We start from the raw sequence: 23,896 nt of genomic DNA on the forward strand, positions 1-23,896 counted from the left end.
GATGAGAAACAACAAAAAAACAGTAGGTATAAAATATATTCCTGAAATAAGTAAATGATTGATTAATAATGGGATTGTGTTCTAGATCTCATATTTATATTGTTTTTTAATATGTACTGTTACTTCTTCGGGCTTTGACACTATCAGTCTAATGTCTAAAGAAAACTACAAATGTGGCCACAATGGTAAGACCTGCACTGTATCCCATAATGCCTAGCTATGTGAAAAGCCATATTGGAACAGGCAACACAAGCTTCAGGTGAGATATATTTTAACCTATACAGTTGCTAGTATGTTTGCCTGCACAATGTATAGATTAAATTGGTACAGCTGCTTGAAATGGACCTTCTTCTCATCCACCTATTCTGAGGATGTTGACGTATTTATAAAATAGACCATCAAATCTAATTTGCCCCAAAAATACATTCATTTTTTTTTCTCTACAAAGTATAGCAAAGCTCCTACAAAAATGTTTTCTCTTGCCTAGTAAATTCCATAAAACGTTTGATAAGTTTACGAAAGGAAGTTCAATTCTCAGGCTCTCATTGCTATAATCAAAAATTAACTGCTTGTCGCTTACTGAAAATTATCAAAAGGAGAAGCAGAATTTACTGTTGGTGTGCCAAGTTACAAACAGTGAGAGCGATGTACAGACATAGGATTGTAACAAACACAATCAAGAGGTTTCGAGACAGAGAAATTAACTTATTTGGCTTCGTACAATCAGATAATATACTGCACATGTTGAATAAAACACAGATGTCAAGTAACCACACATTTAAATGTTAATAAAGAATAAATAAAAGTCACTATGGTGGAAACGAAAATCATAATGCGTGCCAATGAGGCCTATTAATAGGCAAACGAAAGAACAAAAAAGAGCTAATATATATCTTTTATAAAATCTGTGAGCAAGAAAATGGGGAAACCAAAATTAAGGCCTCCTTCCAAGTACAAATTTTAGCACCAAACAAAAATAAAATATTTTTTGGGGGGAGCAAAGGTCCACTCTTCAAATCATCATTAGATTAATTAGTGTTTCAGTGGAACTACACATTAAAAAGTAGCATCTGGCCCACAATGTTATCTACCAGCTTGTTTAATAACGTTTGTATGAATATTGAACTCAAGATGTGAGTTTTTAAACAATTTTACATTACACAAGACTTCTCAGTTTTTTAAATGTTCCAAAAGAGAAGATTTTTGAGGGTGGTGGGAGGTGTGTGAGGAAGACACAGTGAAAATAAAGTGTAATTTTTTTTTTAAATTTACGTATTTTTTTTTTAGCTTAATACATATATAACCAAGTATTCATTCAATTGAATGCATAAAATAAACAGTGTAAATCAATGTCCATTGCATTAACATGTCTAAAGTGGTAGAGCAACAAGATTACTACAAACAAACCAAGACATCAAACCAGTAGGGAGTGAAGGGTCAGGATAGGGCTCTGTAGATGTGAATTTTAGTGATACAAGTACATTAATCCCACTTGGGGGTCCTAGTGAAGGTCTCAGTTAATAATAACAAAGTATTTAACCAGGAGAGGTACATTCAGAGTACTCTGGTCTCCAAGTACATCTTGAGGATGTTACTTTTGCCTAACCTCCCGGGGATGCTACTATTACCCAATTTATCTACCTTGGAAGGATAAAGGGCTGAGTCAACCCGACAAGGATTTGAACCTGTTTAGAGGTAGTCATGAAAGAGTCTCCATGTTTACCAGTTTGGGGGCCCTGTTTATTCTTCACATAGGGATGGCTAACAGAGCCAAGCAAATTTAATTTATGGGTTTGGGGCCCCTGCCTCACCCCTGGGCCCTGGACATCTTTCTATGGAAGGTAGATTGACTTTTCTGTCTGATGAGTGAAAAGAGCATAGGTATCTTATCAATAAGATGAGAAACAAAATAAAACAACAAAAAAACAGCTGTGCACAAGACTTTGTGTCAGTAAATGTATCACACACACAATGTACAAAACACTTGAAAAGAGGAATACCCCAATAGAAAAGGTAGATTTAGAATAATGGGGCGTGGCTTGGCGCCGAAAGAGAATGGCGGCTTAAATCCAGCGCTCCGAGCCCTGCAGCCCAATCCAGCAACAATCAGCACCCCCAGAGACCCGATGGGCCGCACTAAACGTGCACAAATGACCCCCTCCACACCGAGGACACAGAAAGATGGACCATCCGCCTCCATCCGCACCTACCTGCGCACCCCGGAGATCCTCGACTCGCAACACAAAGCATCAAACATGGCGCCTGCCTCCCCGGGATCCACAGTGTCGGAAGACAGCCTGCATACCTCCGCCGGCACCCAAGACACAGAGGGACCCTCACACAAATGGTATGCCTTATTTGACTCCCTCCCAAAGAAAGAAGATCTGCACACAATAGTCCAGGAGGTAAAACCCACACACATAGGCGCCACGGATGATAGCACCCCTGAACAAGACACGGACGAGACGACCTGGCCCCCTAAGCGGAAAAGAAATCCACCCCCCGCTGACAGAACCCACGACCCGACATGCATGCAAACCCACGCACGACTGAAACATTAAGAGTGTAATTCCAGGGAGCAGGTTGCTGGCAGCCTCCATGGCGTCTCTAAAAGTTATCAGTTTGAAATACTACTCTAGTAACCTGCCATACAAATGTTTTAAACTTATTATACGAATGTTTTTTAAATCTGTTGAATATGAACTTTGCATGTTGACGCTTCTGCACAGCTGTATCACCCATGGTCTCACCACATAACATAAAAGCTCTAGTAGCAGGGCTCGGACGACCCGGCCACCTGACCACCTGACCAAACAAACCACCAAACGAACTTTGCTAGGGAGCAAAGGACCGCCACCCACCTCCCCACGGGCTCACTGCCAAACCACTGGCCAGGCTCACTGAACACTCGCTATATACGTGAGACCTTACCCCAGAGGCAGATTGCCCCTTATTGCCGTCCATACGGCCCACACCCTCGAACTCGAGGGAGATAGCGACCTGAGAGGAACACCACACAACCGCACATAGAACCAGACCCACACGAGGCAAGGAGAGAAGACACACTCCTGAAACTAACTAACACCCTACACAAACACACCACAGGGGATCAACCATAGCATATATAGCTATCCCGCGTGCCCCCAGCGGTGGACGACCAAAACGTCCCGGCGGGCGCATGCGGGCGACCGCTAGACCCCCCCTAGCCGCCCTTCCCGCTTCCCCTCCCCCCCCCTTTTTTTCTCTTCTTCTCTTACTTCTATCCCCTCTCCTCCTCCCCTTCCCCTCTCTCTCCCGGGCCCTCCCCGCGCAGCCGCCCGTGTCAGGATGGCGACCCCCCGGCCTTCAAACTCCTCACGATCAACGCTAAAGGACTCAACTCCCCACAAAAGCGTGCGAGGGCACTGAGAGAACTGAAAGCCCTAAATGTATCCATAGCGTTCTTCCAAGAAACCCACTTAAAAACTGACAAGCGGCCCAAGTTCTCGAACAAACATTACCCGCTGAGTTTCCACGCCACCAACCCGGACTCAAAATCCAAAGGAACGGCGATACTTTTTTCCGCCGACGTACCATTCCAAATGGAAGACGAACTATCAGGCCCCAATGGAAGATACCTCTTCCTGAAGGGCACAATCCATGCCACACGCTTTACCTACGCCAACCTATACCTCCATACTAATTCTTGGCGGCGACTTTAACGCACCGTTGGATCCGAGACTGGACACATCCGCAGGCCACTCCACCCTTCCAGACCATGTACTCAGAGGCATGCGAACCACCCTGCATGAATTCCAAATGTCAGACTGCTGGCGCACCTTGCACCACACAGAGAAGGATTACACGTACTATTCCCCACCTCACAATTCGTGCTCACGCATAGACTACTTCTTCCTCCGCCACCGCCATCTAAATGACCTCCTCTCTGCGACAATAGCCCCTATGTCCTGGTCAGACCATGCCCCGGTCATCATCACGATAACCTCGCCTACACCATACCAGAAACAATGGACCTGGAGACTAAACGAGTCACTGATAGAAGACCCCTTAATCCAGACAGAGATACAATCCCACATAGACCACTTCTTTCAAACAAACAACACACCGGAATCCACTCCGGACAAGGTGTGGGAAGCACACAAATGTGTGATACGCGGCATCCTGATTCGACATGGCGCACAAACGAAACAGCAAACCTCTCGCAGAAAGTGGCGGACTTGGAAAAACAGCATAAAACCACACTCAACGACAACACCTATGCGCAACTAGTCGCGGCGAGAGCAGCACTGAACACCCACCTCTCCCAACGGATCGCCTTCCAATACAGACAAGCCCAGAAGACCTTCTATGAATTCAGTAACAAGAGCGGCAAGCTCCTGGCAAAGGCCCTAAGGAAAGCCAGACAAAATCTCAGAGATCTCAGAGATCAAATTCAAATGAACCACCCGCCACACCCCAAAGGAGATAGCGGACGGCTTCCGACTGTACTATGAATCCCTGTATCACCTCCGCAGCCAGGGAGAGGAGACAGGAGACCCTGCCGCACCTAAACCCGACAGACAAAACACATATCTATTTTCTATTTCTATTGTAGTGCAGAATTTGATTTTGGTTTTATTTTGTATTTTATTTCCATATCTCTTTCTTTGGACATTGGTCATTTTGATGTTCCTGATTCCAGGGATCCTGAGATTGGATTTATTGATGTGCCTGTTTCCCACTTCTATTTTGTAAGTGTGTTTGTACATTAAAGTGTTCATTTTATCAAAGATACTCTGCACTATTATTTTTATATATTTTTTCTCCTCTATATCTGCCATGATGCTTCGCAAGTCCTGAGGTTTTATGATAACGCCTACAATCAATTTCTGTTTGTGAGTGTGACTATTTTACATCTACTCACCATTTTAAAGTGTTATAGCATTATTGCACTATGTTTTTCTGTTGTTATTGTATTGTAGATTTTCTATTTTCCATGTTAATCTGAGGACTGTGAGGAGTCCTTATCTACAATACTTCAGTACAAGGGTAATTGTTTTTAGAGTTTTTCTCTATCTATTTACCCACTAAGTGTGTGTCTTTTCTTATCCACGCTCTGGTGTATCTGGACATTTCTGTATTTAGTTTTAAAACACATATCTCGCCAAACACCTCACGTCCAAAATAGACGCGGAAACACTGGAAGAGCCCATAACACCTGAGGAATTAGCCCTGGCACTGAAAACAGCCAAGAATGGGAAAAGCCCGGGCCCCGACGACTACACCATTAAGTACTACAAAATCTACTATAAAACACTTGCTCCACATCTACTTAACATGCTAAATGCCATCAAGGAGGGGGGAAACCTCGACCAGAACACCCTAAAGGCGCACATTGTAGTGATACCCAAAGAAGGCAAAGACCCCACGGAATGTCCAAGTTACCGACCGATCTCCCTGTTGAATACGGACTTGAAACTTTTCGCCAAAATCCTGGCTCTCCGCATCCAACCCCTCCTGCCGAAGCTGATACACCCGGACCAGGTTGGATTTGTCAAAAATAGAGAGGCCAGAGACAACACCACCAAAGTAATCAACCTAATGTATGCGGCCAGGATACAGACAATGCCAGCACTTCTAATCTCCACCGACGCGGAAAAAGCGTTCGATAGGGTTGACTGGACCTTCCTATTCACGACGCTACAACACCTAGGGTTCGGCCCCAACATGAGGACGTGGATCGCAGCTCTCTACAACAAACCGACGGCGTGTGTCTATGTCAACAGCACACTATCAAAACCATTCCAGATACACAATGGCACCCGACAGGGATGCCCCCTCTCACCTCTGCTTTTTGTACTCAGCCTGGAGCCATTCCTGAACGCGGTTCGCAGCAGACCGGACATTAGGGGCATACAAGGACAGTGGGAGGAAAGTAAGATATCGGCTTACACCGACGATCTACTGTTTACAGTTCGAGACCCACAAACCTCACTCCCAGCCATCATGCACGAATTCGAGGACTACAATGCACTCTCCAATTTGAGCATCAACTATACAAAATCGGAGATATTAAATCTAGGCTGCGAACGCGCCCTAACGACAAACCTAAAAGCACGATACCCATTCCACTGAAATAAAGACGCAATAAAATACTTAGGCATATGGCTCACTGCAGACCCACACCGCATATTCAACCACAACTCCCCCCCCCCCCCCCTCCTTGACCGCATACTTAAAGACCTCGGAGAATGGGACATACCGCACATCACCTGGCTGGGACGAGTAAACGTTCTCAAAATGAACGCTTCCTATACCTGATGCAAACACTCCCAATCTTCATCCCCCAGACCTTCGTAGCCCAAATACGTACAGCCTTCACGAGATATGTCTGGAGGAACAGAACGGCTAGAATAAAATACGACATCCTCACAAAACCCAAACCACAAGGGGGCCTGGGACTCCCCGATCTCAACAAATATAACAGAACCATCCACCTCCAACGAATTGCCGTACTTTAGATGTTGTGGACTGCATCTCCCATGATGCTTTGCCAGTAATCCGACTGTAAGAAGAATATTGGGGATATAGTCCACAAGATTGGGAGCGCCAAAAGTCACGTACCCCTGCCATAGTGTCAGCTTCTTAGCAGAGAATCTAGCCAGTTATGTCATGGGCGTAAAATTCATTTTGCTATAGGAGGCCAGATTTATAAGTCACAGTGGCGTTTGGCACATGAATTTATCTCAGGGACTTACATCAAGACAAATCACAGTTATCTGTAGTGTGGGAGTGATTCACAGAGCTAAGCTTAAAACAATATAAACCTCAAGTGGAACATATATTTAGCAGAGCTCCACAGTAATGTGAAATGTAAATAGGAATAGAATTGTGCTGCACAGCAATTTAACTAACAGGAATATACACTGCTTGTGACAGAGCTCCACACTGATAAAACCTACAGTAATGTGCTCTGTGTCTGAGTGTATCACAGAGCGCCACTGAAATAAAACTCACTAATCTGTGATACCATCATTCAAACCCTGAAATCAATTAGCGTTATTCCTATGGAGCTTAATGATGATGATATACTGTTAATCCCTAGAATACCTTCAAATGCACATTTTCTTTAAGTCTGTCTTCTAACATTTGAAGATTGTTTTCGTATCCTGCTTTTCTGCCTTTCAATGTGGGATTGTCCCTGATGGTTATTAATTACTTGATTTGAGTAGTTAAATTCAGTGAGTTAGATTTAAGCTATAAACAGGTATTCAGCGAGTTAGACAAGTACACCTTAGCATGTTCATTAGCACTCAGTGCGTTACATGTGTCTAGCAGCTGGTGAGTTAGGGTGTTTACTAGCACTCAGTATGTTTAGCAGCTAGTGAGTTAGGGTGTTCACTAGCACTCAGTGAGTTTAGCAGCTGGTGAGTAAGGGTGTTTTGAGCACTCTGTAAGGTTAGCAGTTGGTAAGTTAGGGTGTTCACTAGCACTTAGTGAGTTTATCAGTTGGTAAGTTATGGTGTTCACTAGCATTCAGTGAGTTTAGCAGTTGGTAAGTTAGGGTGTTCACTAGCACTCAGTGAGTTTAGCAGTTGGTAAGTTAGGGTGTTCACTAGCACTCAGTGAGTTTAGCGGTTGGTAAGTTAGGGTGTTAGCACTCAGTGAGTTAGATAACTAGCAGTTAGTGAGTTAAGGTGTATGCTAGCACTCGGTGAGTTAGGTAACTAGCAGTTAGTGAGTTATGGTGTATGCTAGCACTCAGTGAGTTAGATAACTAGCAGTTAGTGTGTTAATGTGCATGCTAGCACTCGGTGTGTTAGATTACTAGCGGTTAGTGAGTTAAGGTGTATGCTAGCACTCAGTGAGTTAGATAACTAGCAGTTAGTGAGTTAATGTTTATGCTAGCACTTGGTGAGTTAGATGACTAGAAGTTAGTGAGTTGAAATACAGAGAAGCACTCAGTAAGTTAAACAAAACAGTGTCTGCTTTTCTGTGTTTTTACTGAGCTTGTTTAACAAATGTCCTTCCACTTACTAGTGGTACCAACTGTGACTTCTAGTCTTTAATAATTCATCCATAGCCAGTACATCTGAGGACAGATGGTCATCTAATATACCAATGGGACCACTGAATGGCGATGTGAAATATATTTACATGACTGGCACCTTCTAGCAGAGCATGTCAGCCTCTGCTCATCATTCAGTTAGTAGAATTGTAATTATTGCTAGAATATATGAATGCTACATATTACACCTCCTTCCCCCTTTGCCACATGATCCCTCTCCTCAGCCCCAACTCCTGAGACGCATAGAAGAGGTGAGATCACCCCAGTGACGGCCAGCAGGATTAGCACCTGCCTGCAAAATAAAAAATGCACACCTGTTGTTGCAAGCGACAGACTTCTTAGTAGTTTGTTATTAAAATTACATTCATCTGAAAAGGTTAAGTCTACTTAGAAATATATTTATCAAAATCTAATGTGAATGTAATAGAATTGAAATGAAATTAGCACATCTTGTCCGTAACTTTTCTAGAGAATCCTTCATTTATCATAGCTGTTTTCAGTAAGATATATTTAAGAATGAGAGAGATATAAATGTATTCTTTCTGGCAAAACTCTTCATAAATAACTAGATTCTCAATATACCAGTGGGTAGTTATGTAGGGCACTCGGAAATAGCTTCTTTAGAGAAATACTGCAAGCACCATCACCACTATAGCTTTGTTGCTAAAATACAGAGCTTGCTGTAGTGATTATGGTACATGGAAATCCCTTTAAAAAAACATGCTCACCGCCACCACTATGAAAGGCGAAGAGCCAAAAGTTCCTAAACAGGAACCTATGTTAGCTCTCTAGAACTTAGATCCGCAATGGGCTTAGTTTATTGGGTGCTAGGGCACTCCTGGCACCATAACAACTACAGCGATCCCTAGTGCTTATGGTGCCTGGATTGTTCCTTTAAACATGTATCTCTATTGGTAAAATGTTAGCACATCACACATACTGGCCCTATTGGCATTTTGTGTATATGCACACTTACTCAAGACATTTATTGAGAATTAGATCAATTAATTATTGCAAACCTCTGTTGGTCAATGCTCAACTTTTGACTGAGGTGTGAAAGGCCTTCAGGAAATTGAGCTGAATGAGAACTGAAGACTGAATTACTAATGCACACCGCTAAAATATAAATTTGTGGTCAGGGATCAACTACCTAAGGCAAAGTCAGTTGTAGACCCTGGTCCGTGGCTCCACATAGTCACAATAGCACAATAGTTCCAATTTCAGACGTTGCTGCTGCCAGAAACATGGTCCCTTTGGTGTCAATGGAGGAATCTATAAGTCTTCCATTTGCTCATACATATATTTCTTAAAAAAAACGTAGTTGAAGTTGTGCATATGCTTGAATGGGTCTGTTAATATTCTGATAGCAACCCGGTATGGATACTAATCGTTACTAATCGTGAGTAGCTCTGCTTGTCTTATCTGATACGTAAAACTGTTTTGAGGGGATGTACAACTACATAAACCTCTGATGGACAAGATTATATGGGATAAGATCTGGTCATATAGACCAGACTGTGGATCTTTACAAATACTCACATTCACCGTGAGTCAAAAGTTTCATAAGACAGAATAGGGACTACTTTGTCTTATCATTTTGACAAAAAAAATTACAAAAGCTGTCAGGTTTGTCAATTTCCCCAGCGACAGCTATGGGAGTCAGGCTCCTTCACACAGATTGCAAGAATTAGCATATGGAGGCTCCAATGGCCTCACCTGGTCCTCTAAACACATCAGTGTTGTACTCATCGTGCATACTACAATGGTGTCAAAGCCGCTATAAAATTCCAGAGTCATTGGAATATTTGGAGTATAATATAATAATAATATAAAATAGTCATTAGAATATTTGGAGTATAATATAATAATATAATAAAAATATAAAATAGTCATTAGAATATTTGGAGTATAATATAATAATATAATAATATAATAATATAATATAGTCATTAGAATATTTGGAGTATAATATAATAATATAATACAGTCATTAGAATACTTGGAGTATAATATAATAGTCATTGGAATATTTGGAGTATAATATAATAATATAATAGAGTCATTGGAATATTTGGAAAAGTGAGTCACAATTATTTGTTATTTAACATTTGTCAGAACAATACCTTCATGCGAAGCTGGCTTTGTAGTAACTGGGTTGGAATAATACCAGCTTTAATATAAATTAGTTAAATGAATTAAGAAATATATGTACAGCTGTCTAATATGACTTCATAATATGTTGCACCGATCAAGGGGATAGTCTGTTTAATTTAACCTACTGTGGAAAAGCCGTGATTTGTTGGAAACTGAAAATGAGTGGGCTTTATGTCCCGCTGAATAAAAATCAGATGCTCCAGTTGAGCCTTGGCCTATAATTCATTTATTGATAGCCCTGACGAGGCACAGCTGTGTACTAGTAAAGGATGTGGATGATTTAATTGCTGTCAAGAAGGTACATTGAAGAATGTTCACAGCATGCCATGGGATCCACGGTGTATCTGAGGAATGCAGTATAGGTGACACGTCAGAAACCGTCATATTTCAAGTTATAGAATTTGCTATTTCAGTTTTTAATTTGTGGCTAGTGCAAATGTTATTGGGACAGAATTAGGGCATAGGCCCATACTAGAGTTCGTTTAAGTGACAATAATGGAAGGGTTAATGAGATAAAAATGCATAGAGTCACTCCTGTATCCCTGTGAGAACCCCACCTCAAAGTCCAAGCATTTTGTAAACCAGGCTTTTGACAATTAATTTTACCCATGGAACCTTTTACCTTTTGTCATTGTGGACCACCCCCTTGCATCCCTCCTCCCTCCCCCCCCCCCTCCCGTTTTATTTGCGCTGTAGCACAAACCTTTTAATTAGCAGGGCGTAATGTATTCTTTCTTTTTTTAAGCAAATTTAGTTTTTTTTGGTATATATATATATTTACACACTGATTTCTACAGATAGTAAACGGATTGTAGTACATAGGTGCAGGTGTGCTTTTATGTGTAGAGTTGGTGTTTGTATATTATTATTATTATTATTTTTGGTTATTATTTATATAGCGCCAGCTTATTTCACAGCCAGGCCCGCACTGGCCATCGGGCACACCGGTGGGCCGCGGTGGCCATGGGCCGAGGCCGGCGGGGGAGGTCCCAGGATCTCCCCTGCCGGTCTATGCAGGGCCGGCACTATCCAAACGCCGGCCCAGCTCAAAGCTCTCCCTCACCGGCCCACTTGAATGGACATCCGGTTGGGGAGGGAGAGGAGGACCCGGCGGAGCTCTATCTTGCAGCTCCGCCGGGTTCTTCTCACAAGATCAGGAGCGTTGCCAGGCTAAAGGTAAGAAGGGAGGGGCGGACATAATGCCTGCTTATTTTTTTGGGTTTTGTTTATTTACCCCCCCCCCCCCCCACACACACACACACAATCTCTTCTAACATTTATACACAGCACTATCGCACACATCACACTCAGCACTCTCACACACATCATACACATCACTCTCACACACAGCACTCTCACACACATCACACTCAGCACTCACACACCCTCACACTCAGCACTCAGCACTCTCACACACATCATATACAGCACTCTCACACACATCACACTCAGCACTCTCACACACATCATCCACAGCACTCTCACACACATCACATTCAGCACTCTCACACACATCACACTCTGCACTCTCACACACATCATCCACAGCACTCTCACACACATAACACTCAGCACTCTCACACACATCATACACAGCACTATCACACACATCACACTCAGCACTCTCACACACATCATACACAGCACTATCACACTCAGCACTCTCACATACATCACACACAGCGCTCTTACACTCAGAACTCTCACACACATACTGCACCCCTCACACACACACTACACTCCTAACATACACACTCTGGATCCCCTATACACACACTAGATTCCTTGTAAGCAAACACCCCTAAACACACACTCTCTACAAACACTACATCACCTATACACACACACACACACACACTATAGCCTGCGTGCACAAACTTGCTACATCCCCTATACACACATTTTCTACAACCCCTAGCGACATATGCATTACATTACATCACAAACACAACACGACTAAAACCGACCTTATTACACAATACCACACCACAATCAGCTCACTCTACACACACGCAATACCACAAGCAGGCTCCAACCACATGCACAATACTCTTTCCTGGCCCTTTTGTCTCCTGGTATCCATTTCTAGAGACACCAGAGACAAGTTGCAAGGAAACACAGTGCAAGCATGTTATTAAATTCGCTTGCGCTGTGCAGAACAAATACAGGTCTTTTTTCTCATGCTAGAGCTCTTCGGCAGAGCTCTGCGCATGGTCTGCCCTGGAAGAGCATTGAACCAACATGCTCACTTTGAGTGGGGGCGTGTTTGTCATTAGTGATGACAAAACACACCCTCTCTGCCCCGCCCCCTTCTTAGTGGGCCGCTGTGATGAAAAAATGCCCGGGCCAAAATTTTTTCCAAGTCCGGCCCTGTTCACAGCGCTTTACAATAAGAGGGGAATTTACCAAAAGAGACAATAACAAAATGTAACAGGAACAATAGGTAGTTGAGGACCCTGCTCAAACGAGCTTACAATCGAGAGGATAATTTTAGTGTTTTATTACAGGGGTTTGTTTGTTTGTAAATTTTTCCATTTGCTTGCAGTGGTGTGTTTGGATGTAGTGTTGGCTTTTAAATGCAGATGTACATTTGTGTGTAGTATTGGTGTTTGAGTGAAAGGTGTGTTTGAGTGTTTGTACATAATTTTAGAGTTTGAATTCAGGGGTGTTTTTGTATGTAATGTTTGTGTTTGCAGGGATGTGTTTGAATGCTGTGTTGGTGTTTGATTGCTGGGATGTATACACATACACTGCCACATACATACATACTTACGCAGATAAACATACAATTTAACACAGATGCACCCATAAAAACACACCCAGACACAAAGATACACACACAAAGACACAAAGATACACACACTGACACATACACACACCTTGATACACAGAAACACATACTGGCACATGCACACACCTTAACACACAGATACACACACTGGCACATACACACACTCAGATATAAACCATGACACATACATACACCTTGGCACAGATACACAGACTGGCACACATACATCCACAGAAACACACACACACACAGATACACACAGTCACACATACACATACCTTGACACACACACTAACATCAATGTACACACTGACACACTGACACACAGATACACACTGGCACATACACACACTCAGATATAAACCATGACACATACATACACCTTGGCACAGATACACAGACTGGCACACATACATACACAGAAACACACACACACACAGATACATACAGTCACACATACACATACCTTGACACACACACACTGTAACGGCTACCCAGGTAGAGAGAGGGTATCTGCCGTTGGAGACGTCCTTTTTCCTGCAAGTTGCTGTGGAGAAGTAGAGCTGGTGTAATCCCATCCACGATATCCAGAGAGAGGCAGGTTCAGCTGTAAACAGGAGCAGAGTAATATTCCCAAATAATCCCCTTCCAAGAACGAGACGAGGCTACGTTTTGAAGGGTCAAGATGAACTGAGGTCTGGGACACCCAGCCTGCTTTTTATTTACAAAAAGTACACACAGGACACACCCAGGGGAGGCATAAAATGACCAATAACAGACTGGTACAGCCCACAGGTTCCCTCCCCTCTGCTTGGGAGATAATTGAGTTTCCTACTGTATCTACTCAATTATCTCCAAGCTAAAACTTATAAATTTTTATGCATTTTTATAACTTTCCCATTTTACATAGCACAGGAATAAAACTTATATTTTTATGGACAACATAAATTGTGGAACAACATATCCAAAATTCGTGGGAATCCGTCCAGTGGTTCCAGAGATATTAAAAAGTCCCTTTGGACCGACCGCATGTCTGTATGTATACCCAAAAATAGTTCCACAGGTTCAGGCTATGTGGTCGGTCTATTTCTGTCCTGAAAAACGGTAAAGTCCCAACCGAAGGCGGCGTTCGAATAGTCGAACGCACTTCGACTTTGTCGAAGTGTCGAAGTACAACGCGGTTAAAACTTCTGTGGTGATTGCCAGTCGGGCGGTGATCCACTTCCTAGGAAAAGATGACAAAGTCCCTTCCGAACGGGTGTTCGAATGTTCGAACGGGACTTAGTCTCCAGTCGTGGTGTCGAAGGACAGGGGAAGGTACCGGTCACCGCTGACCGCGTTCGACTGCACCAAAATGGCCGCCGCCACGTGTTCGGCTGTAATGGCGGCTTCGGCACTTCGACGGCTTCGGCACTTCGACTGTATTCGAAGTGCCCGTGAAAAGTATGTTTTGATCACACATCAAGGGATTCCAGTATTTGGTAGGAATATACTGATAAGGAATGAGTCCAGACCACCGAACAAATGATTTATAAGGTAATTCACTGTATTATTCTACAAAGTTTAGGAGATGATAATGTTCTGTTACAGTTCTGTTACACTGCTCCCCTTTTGTGGAACACTCCGGCAGACCCGGATTGATCCTTTTCGGGTCAACTTGGGGCTGTCCGGTCAACTGTTTAGGGTAAAAGTTCTGTTTGCCTGGACAGTCCATCGGCATTCCCATTAAACTTGCCAGGGCGGTATTGGATGGAGAAATTGTATGGCTGCAGTGCGAGACTCCATCTCAGTAAGCGTCCATTATCTCCAGCTACTCTGTTCAGCCATACAAGGGGATTATGGTCGGTAATTAAGGTGAATTCTTGTCCATACAAATATGGGGTCAATTTCTTTAGGGCCCAGACCAGGGCTAAGCACTCTTTTTCCACTGCCGCGTAACTCACTTCTCTAGGTAACAGTTTTCTGCTGAGATACGCGACAGGGTGTTCGCCCCCATCTTCACCGACCTGGCTTAGCACTGCCCCCAGTCCGTACATGGACGCATCTGTGTGGACGACAAATCTTTTGTTAGGGATGGGGGCAGACAAAACAGGTGCATTCAGGCCCGGACTGGCCATCGGGCAGGCAGGGGAGATCACAGGATCTCCCCTGCCAGCCCCTGCAGGGCCAGCGCTATCCGAGCGCCGGCCCCGCTGTGTGCCTCCATGGGCCGGTGGGGAGATCAAAGATCTCCCTCACCGGCCCAGAGGCACTATAACATTGCTATGCCGGCTGGGGAGGGAGGAGAGGACCGGCGGAACTCTACCCTGCAGCTCCGCCGGGTTCCCCTCGCGAGGTCGGAGCGTTGCCGCGGTAACGCGGCAACGTTCAGATCTCGCGATAGTGAACTCTACCTGCACCTTTCACACACACACACACACACACACACGCACACACACACAACACACTGCACCCCTCACACACACATGCTGCACACAGCACACCCAACACACTGCACCCCTCACACACACACACTGCACACAGCACACCCAACACACTGCACCCCTCACACACTGCACCCCTCACACACACATGCTGCACACAGCACACCCAACATGCTGCACCCCTCACACACACATGCTGCACACAACATCCCCCCTCCCCCCTATTTGGAGATATATATATATATATATAGAGAGAGAGAGAGAGAGAGAGAGAGAGAGAGAGAGAGAGAGATTGGTGTAATCTCCTGGTGTAATCCTGTGGTGCCCGGTGCTGGCCTGGCAAGGATCATGTAGACATAGCAGAAATGACCGCACTCCAAGGACTTTATAGAGATTTTCAAATAAAATGTAACTTTTTAAATGGATTGAATAAAAGTTAAATTTTATTTGAAAATCTCTATCATGTCCTTGGAGTGCGGTCATTTCTGCTATGTCTATATATATATATATATATATATATATATATACACACACACTATAGCACCCCTCAAACTGCACCACTACACACATTACGCTCCACGCTAGATCCCTTACCCAACTCTGGATCATCTAATCTACACACACATACACACAGTAGATCCCTATACACACTCTAAATCCTCTACACACACACACACAATCTCCTATACACACTCTGGGTCCTTTACACACTAGATCCCCTACATACACACACACACACTGCACCACCTACACACACTACATTCCTGTCATACAAACTCTGGATCCCCTATGCACACACTACATTCCTTGTTAACAAACACATGCTACATTCTCTCAACACACACTCTCTACAACCCTTACACACACTACAGCCGGTATGCACACACTCGCTACATCCCCAATACACACTATGCCCCCTATACACACACTCTCTACAGCCCCTAGCATGATACGCTTTCCTCGCCCTTTTGTCCTCTGGTATCACACTTACTGAGACACCAGAGACAAGTGAAAAGCAAACACAGCGCAAGCATGTTATTAAATTTGCTTGCGCTGCGCAGACCAAATACAGGGCTTTTTTCTAATGCTAGAGCTCTTCAGCAGGGCTCTGTGCATTGAACTAACATGCTAACTTTGAAAGGGGGTGTGCTTGTCATTAATGATGACAAAACACACCCTTTCTGGCCCCGCCCCCTTCTCAGGATGGTAGGCAGAAGAAAAATTCAATTTGATGCCTAGTTGAGAGCAGAAGGATTTCCAAAAACGGGAAACAAATTGGGAACCTCTGTCAGATACAATTTGGGAAGGTATCCCATGTAAACGGAAGATCTCCCTAGCGAATATCTCTGCTAATTCGGGCGAAGATGGGAGTTTAGGTAAGGGAATGAAGTGAGCCATTTTAGTAAATCTGTCCACCACAGTGAGGATAACAGTCTGCTTTTTAGAGATAGGCAAATCAACAATGAAGTCCATAGCCAAACAGGACCATGGCCTTTCGGGAACCTCTAAAGGGTGCAGAAATCCGCATGGGAGTGAATGAGGTTGCTTATTCTTGGTACAAACTTCACACGCCCCGATGAATTCTTTAATATCTTTACGTAAATCAGGCCACCAGAAATCTTTAGAGATCAAAGCATACGTCTTGCGAATGCCAGGATGCCCAACCACCTTGCTGTTATGGAAACAGCGTAACACTTCTAGTTGGAGAGTGGCGGGAACAAAGTGTCGATCCCCAGGAGTCTGTTTGGGCGCAAGATGCTGTAATTTCATGATCTCAGTAAGCAACGGAGAGTGAATCCTGAGATTCGTGTTAGCGATGATGTTACCCTTAGGAACTATCGAGGAAAGGACTGGCTCAGTTATAGTGAACGGTTCATATTGACGAGACAAAGCATCGGCTTTAGAGTTCTTAGAACCAGGTCTATAAGTAAGTACATAATTAAAGTGGGTGAGGAACAAGGACCAACGAGCTTGCCTGGCGGACAGGCGCTTAGCCTCCCCAATATAAGACAAGTTCTTATGATCCGTTAAAATAGTAACAGGGTGTAATGTCCCTTCTAGTAAATGTCTCCACTCCTTTAAAGCCTTAATGACCGCTAACAGTTCCCTATCACCGATGTCATATCTGCTTTCAGGCCCAGATAATTTCTTAGAGAAGAACCCACAAGGGTGTAACGGTTTGTCCACCCCTAACCTTTGAGACAGAACAGCACCAACTCCCGTCTCAGAGGCATCGACCTCGAGTAAGAACGGCAGAGTCGTATCAGGGTGGACTAGAATGGGAGCAGAAGCAAAAAGTTATTTGAGAGTCTTGAAAGCAACAAGAGCCTCAGTAGACCAAGTCTTAGTATCAGCCCCTTGTTTGGTCATATCGGTAATAGGCGAGATGATAGAAGAGTATCCCTTAATGAAGCGCCTATAATAGTTGGAAAAACCAATAAACCTCTGAATAGCCTTGAGTCCTTTAGGCAACGGCCAATCTAAAATAGATTGGAGTTTGTCAGGGTCCATTTTAAAGCCTTCCCCAGAAATCACGTAACCAAGAAAGTCTATCTGCGACTGGTCAAAGCTGCATTTCTCCAATTTGCAGTATAGGCCATGTTGCAGAAGTTTGTGTAGTACCTTTCTGACTTGTCTATGGTGAGTCTCAATCTCCCTAGAGTGTATCAGTATGTCGTCCAGGTAGACAATAACACAATCATGTTGAAACTCCCTAAGTACCTCATTAATCAAATCCTGAAATACTGCAGGAGCATTGCAAAGTCCAAATGGCATAACTGTGTATTCATAATGGCCATACCGAATATTGAACGCCGTCATCCACTCGTGTCCATGCTGGATTCTCACCAAATTATATGCCCCTCTGAGATCTAATTTGGTGAAGATTTTGGAGCCCTTAAGACGATCAAACAACTCGGTAATCAATGGGATAGGATAGGCATTTCTGATAGTTATTTTATTCAAACCTCGGTAATCAATACAAGGCCTCAGCGTGCCATCCTTCTTTTTAACGAAAAAAAACCCAGCCCCGGCAGGAGAAGAAGACCTTCTAATGAATCCTTTCTCTAAATTCTCACAAATATATTCCTCTAGAACAGAGTTCTCCTGAACAGATAAAGGATATACATTACCCCTCGGGGGCATAGTACCAGGTAGAAGCTTAATTTTACAATCAAATGACCTGTGTGGAGGTAATGAATCGGCATTCTTCTTGTTGAATACTGCCTTTAAGTCTTGGTACAGGGACGGTATCTGTCTCTCTGTGGACTGAGTAGAACTACCTGGTGTATTAATATTAGCCAATGGAGAAACCTTGCATAAACACCTCTCCTGGCAGCTCTGACCCCATGAGAGTATCTCCCCTAACTCCCAATCGATAATAGGGTTATGTCTCTTCAACCATGGATACCCCAGAACTATGGGAACAGAAGGGGACGAAATGAGCATAAGAGATAAATTCTCCACGTGTAGGATACCAACATTTAAGTTAATGGGTATGGTCTCACGAAAGATAACGGGGTCCAGTAATGGTCTACCATCTATGGCCTCAACGGCCAAGGGTGTCTCCCTTAACTGGGATGGGATAATGTGTCTAGTGGCAAAGGCTTGGTCGATAAAATTCTCAGCAGCTCCGGAATCTATCAAGGCCATAACCTTTACTACTTCCTTCTCCCAGGTTAAGGAAACTGGTAGCAGAAGCCTGTGATCTTTATAATTAGAAGTAGAGGACAAAATAGAAACACCCAAGGCCTGTCCTCTAGAGAAACTTAGGTGCGAGCGTTTCCCGGGCGGTTAGGGCAGTTCGAGAGTAAATGACCTCTGGCTCCACAGTACATACATAACCCCTCCCTTCTCCTGTACTGTCTCTCCTCCTCAGAGAGGCGGGTATAGCCTATCTGCATAGGTTCAGGGAGCAATGAGACCGTGGAGTCAGGACTTAGAAATGCGGGAGCTAACCTAAAGGAAGGTCTCCGGTTCCTCTCTCGAGTGTTCTGTCTCTCTCTTAAACGTTCATCTATACGAGAAATGAACGAAATTAAATCCTCTAAATTCTCAGGAAGTTCTCTAGTAGCAACCTCGTCAAGGATTACATCTGATAGCCCATTCAAAAATACGTCCATATACGCCTGCTCATTCCACTTGACCTCTGACGCCAGAGACCTGAACTCTAGTGCATAATCCACAAGTGTTTGGTTCTCCTGTCTCAGGCGTAACAGTAATCTGGCTGCATTAACCTTTCTACCTGGAGGGTCAAAAGTTCTTCTAAAAGCAGCTACAAATGCGTTATAGTTATATACTAACGGGTTATCGTTCTCCCATAGTGGATTGGCCCATCTCAGAGCCTTCTCAATGAGTAAGGTGATAATAAATCCCACCTTTGCCCTATCCGTAGGATAGGAGCGAGGTTGCAATTCAAAGTGGATACTAATTTGGTTTAAGAACCCACGACACTTCTCAGGAGCACCACCATAACGTACTGGTGGGGTAATGCGAGAAGAAGCACCTACAGTGGCTACCTCTAGGCCTGAACCTACAGGAGAGATAGGAGTAGTACGTAACTCCTCTGGTGGATTATTGGCACGAAATAATAACGCCTGTAGCGCTAGCGCCATCTGATCCATTCTGTGATCCATGGCTTCAAACCTAGGATCAGGAGAACCAAGCTGACTGTTTGTACTTGCAGGATCCATTGGCCCTGTCATAATGTCAGGATCGGGACAGGGATCCAACACGCAGAGTACAAACAGTAGCCAGATACGTATACCGGACCTTAGAATGGCCGGACTAACGTAAGTAGTACAGTAGAGAATGGTCAAAGACAAGCCGAGGTCGAGGGTAACAGAAGACAGGTAAGCGGTAGACAAGCCGAATCAAGGGTAACAGAGATAAGCAGAGAAGAGCAAACAAGCCGGGTCAAAAACAAAAGGGATAACTAGAAAACACGAGCACTGAGTGACTAGAACAAGCTAGAACCACGACAGGGCAATGAGCTAATGAAAGAAGCACTGTTAAATGCCCTGTTCAGATAAGTAGACACACCTCCGACGAGTCCTGATTGGTCCTGAACCAATTGAGTGACAGGTCGTTCCGGGTTGACGTCCTGACGTCGACTTCTGGGCGTCATGCTATAAAAGGGAGTCACTCCCTCGCGGCCGGCTTTGCATGACCGGATGGACCGCGAGAAAGAGGGAAATCAAGCCGTCCGGAAGGATGAACGACTAAGTCTCTACCTCTCTCGGAGGTAGAGACCTCAGGTACCCTGACAGCGGTAAACTGGGTCCCTCTGTCAGACAAGATTTCCTGGGGAAATCCCACTCTGGTGAATATCCCGACTAGAGCACTGGCGACAGTGTCAGCCTGGATATTCGTCAGAGCGACGGCTTCTGGGTAGCGGGTGGCATAGTCTACAACTGTAAGAATGTATTTCTTACCAGAGGGACTGGGGTTAGGTAGGGGTCCTACTAGGTCGACTGCAACCCTGCTAAATGGTTCCTCGATCACAGGCATAGGTGACAGTCGAGCTTTAGGATGATCCCCTCTCTTTCCTACCCTTTGGCATACATCACAAGTGCTGCAGTAGCGGCGCACGTCCTTCGAGATCCCTGGCCAAAAGAAGGTCTGGGTGATCCTGTAGGTTGTGCGGTTACCCCCTAGATGCCCTGCTAACGGAATATCGTGGCCAATTCGGAGAAGTTCCAACCGGTACTTTCTGGGTACCACTAATTGGTGCTTCTGCGAAGGGGCACAGCCTCTCTTCCTGCCTTCGGTTAATCTGTATAACCTGTCCCCCTCCCATATAAAACGTTCCCGCTCATCCCCTCTACTGTCGGCTAGTGCTCGGTACTTTTGGAGGGTGGGGTCCTGTCTAGTTTCTCTCCCAAACTCTTCTGGGGTGTCCCAAGCTATGGGTCTCTCTGTAGTGTTAGTGCTAGGTGTCTGTCTGTGGCTTACCTGGGTCTCCCGACCTGTTGTAAGATCGTCCTCGATACGGGTCTGTGAGCGGGTGGTCACGGGGCAAGCAGCAGCAGTAGTGGGTAAAAAGGCTGAGGCTAGAGGGCCAATATCGTTGCCCAACACGACCTCAGCAGGTAAATTGTCCATAATGCCCACCGTGGTCTTTCCTGACCCGACTCCCCAATCCAAGTGTACCCGGGCGGTGGGTAAGCGAAAGACAGCCCCCCCTGCGACACAAACAGCAACAGTACGATTGGACACATGTTCTGGTTTTACAAGGTGTTTCTGTATTAAAGTGATGGTAGCGCCAGTGTCCCTTAGGCCTTGTGCTATCTGTCCGTTTACACGCACCTCCTGACGGTGATGCTGGCGATTATCCGGGGAAGCCGCTTGTATGGGGTTGGCCTCATATAATATTCCCAGGCATTCCTCAGGGCTCCCTTCAATTTCCAGGCAGTGAGCAGCAGCGGGGCGTGATGGTGGGCTTTCTGTGTTAGGTGTGCGCCTCCAGTTATTATTGGCTGATCCCAATGGGCAAAAACGGGCAATATGCCCTGTGTTGCCGCAGCGATGACACGTCACTTTGTAGGATTCCCGGGGCTGGTTGCTAGACCACTGAGGACGTGGAGGCCCTGGGGGTACTGGGGCCCGGAATTCTGTGCGTGCAGCGTAGGTTGGGGTGCGGGCCTCTGTTCTAGGTGCTGGTCGTGTAGTACCTTGACTCACTTTCCTTGTTTCCGCATATTCGTCCGCTAGTCGTGCTGCCTCAGTTAAGTTGGCCGGGCGGCGATCTCTCATCCAATCCTGTATATCCGCAGCCAAATCTTGGAAGAAATGTTCCATCAAGAACAACTGTAGCACTTCTTCTCCGGTGTTAGCATTGCACCCTTGCATCCAATGTGATGCCACCCTTTGTATCTTGTTTGCCCATTCCATGTGGGAGTCCACTGCCTTCTTTTTGGACTCCCGGAAGCGACGGCGATACGCCTCTGGGATGACAGCGTATCGGGTGAGTAGTGCGGCTTTCACCCGTTGATACTGTGTTATATCTTCGGCCGTGAGTGCCCGAAAAGCCTCATTTGCTTTTCCGGAAAGTTTTCCAGCCAGAATAGTAACCCATTGGTCTGGTGGTACCTGGTGCAGTGAGCACTGCCACTCAAAATCTGCCAAATATCCATCAATTTCTTCCTCATTTTCTGCAAAAGCTTTAAATGCAGTAAATGGTATTTTCTTCCCTGCAGCAGCGGGAGGAGGAGTAGGAACTATATGTGTACTGGCTTGTTTAGCTAATACATGTTCCGTTTCTTGTCTCCTCTTAGTCTCGATCTCCTCTTTTGCGTCCTTGAACAGCCTGTCTATTAGTTCCGTGGTTGTTTCTGGATATAAGGCTAATCTCCGCTGTACAATAGCAGTAAGTACATCGTCCTCGCTGACCGGTGCAATAGGTTCAGTTACCTCCATGGACCTATCCATTTCGTCCAGCTCCAGTAGGTCAGCTATCAGCTCTCTCCTTGGTCTGTTACTGGCACTCCTACCACGATTCTCCAATAGATCTTTCAGTGTGGGTCTTTTCAGCTTGGCATACTGAGACTCCATTCAGCACTTGCTCCTTGGATAAAAGGACCATCCCACCGCTGCCAACCAATGTAACGGCTACCCAGGTAGAGAGAGGGTATCTGCCGTTGGAGACGTCCTTTTTCCTGCAAGTTGCTGTGGAGAAGTAGAGCTGGTGTAATCCCATCCACGATATCCAGAGAGAGGCAGGTTCAGCTGTAAACAGGAGCAGAGTAATATTCCCAAATAATCCCCTTCCAAGAACGAGACGAGGCTACGTTTTGAAGGGTCAAGATGAACTGAGGTCTGGGACACCCAGCCTGCTTTTTATTTACAAAAAGTACACACAGGACACACCCAGGGGGAGGCATAAAATTACCAATAACAGAATGGTACAGCCCACAGGTTCCCTCCCCTCTGCTTGGGAGATAATTGAGTTTCCTACTGTATCTACTCAATTATCTCCAAGCTAAAACTTATACATTTTTATGCATTTTTATAACTTTCCCATTTTACATAGCACAGGAATAAAACTTATATTTTTATGGACAACATAAATTGTGGAACAACATATCCAAAATTCGTGGGAATCCGTCCAGTGGTTCCAGAGATATTAAAAAGTGCCTTTGGACCGACCGCATGCCTGTATTTATACCCAAAAATAGTTCCACAGGTTCAGGCTATGTGGTTGGTCTATTTCTGTCCTGAAAAACGGTAAAGTCCCAACCAAAGGCGGCATTCGAATAGTCGAACGCACTTCGACTTTGTCGAAGTGTCGAAGTACAACGCGGTTAAAACTTCTGCGGTGATTGCCAGTCGGGCGGTGATCCACTTCCTAGGAAAAGATGACAAAGTCCCTTCCGAACGGGTGTTCGAACGTTCGAACGGGACTTAGTCTCCAGTCGTGGTGTCGAAGGACAGGGGAAGGTACCGGTCACCGCTGACCGCGTTCGACTGCACCAAAATAGCCGC

The 23,896-nt window shown here is 44.9% G+C and overlaps 1 protein-coding gene across 2 annotated transcripts in view; it reads left to right on the forward strand.

Moving 5' to 3' along the window:
- Positions 1-23,896, forward strand: part of ATP8A2 (ATPase phospholipid transporting 8A2) — a 673,473-nt gene that overhangs the window by 636,992 nt on the left and 12,585 nt on the right. The window lies entirely within an intron of this gene.

The sequence above is a fragment of the Pelobates fuscus genome, chromosome 1 (assembly GCF_036172605.1).
Source record: "Pelobates fuscus isolate aPelFus1 chromosome 1, aPelFus1.pri, whole genome shotgun sequence".
Taxonomy (NCBI): domain Eukaryota; kingdom Metazoa; phylum Chordata; class Amphibia; order Anura; family Pelobatidae; genus Pelobates; species Pelobates fuscus.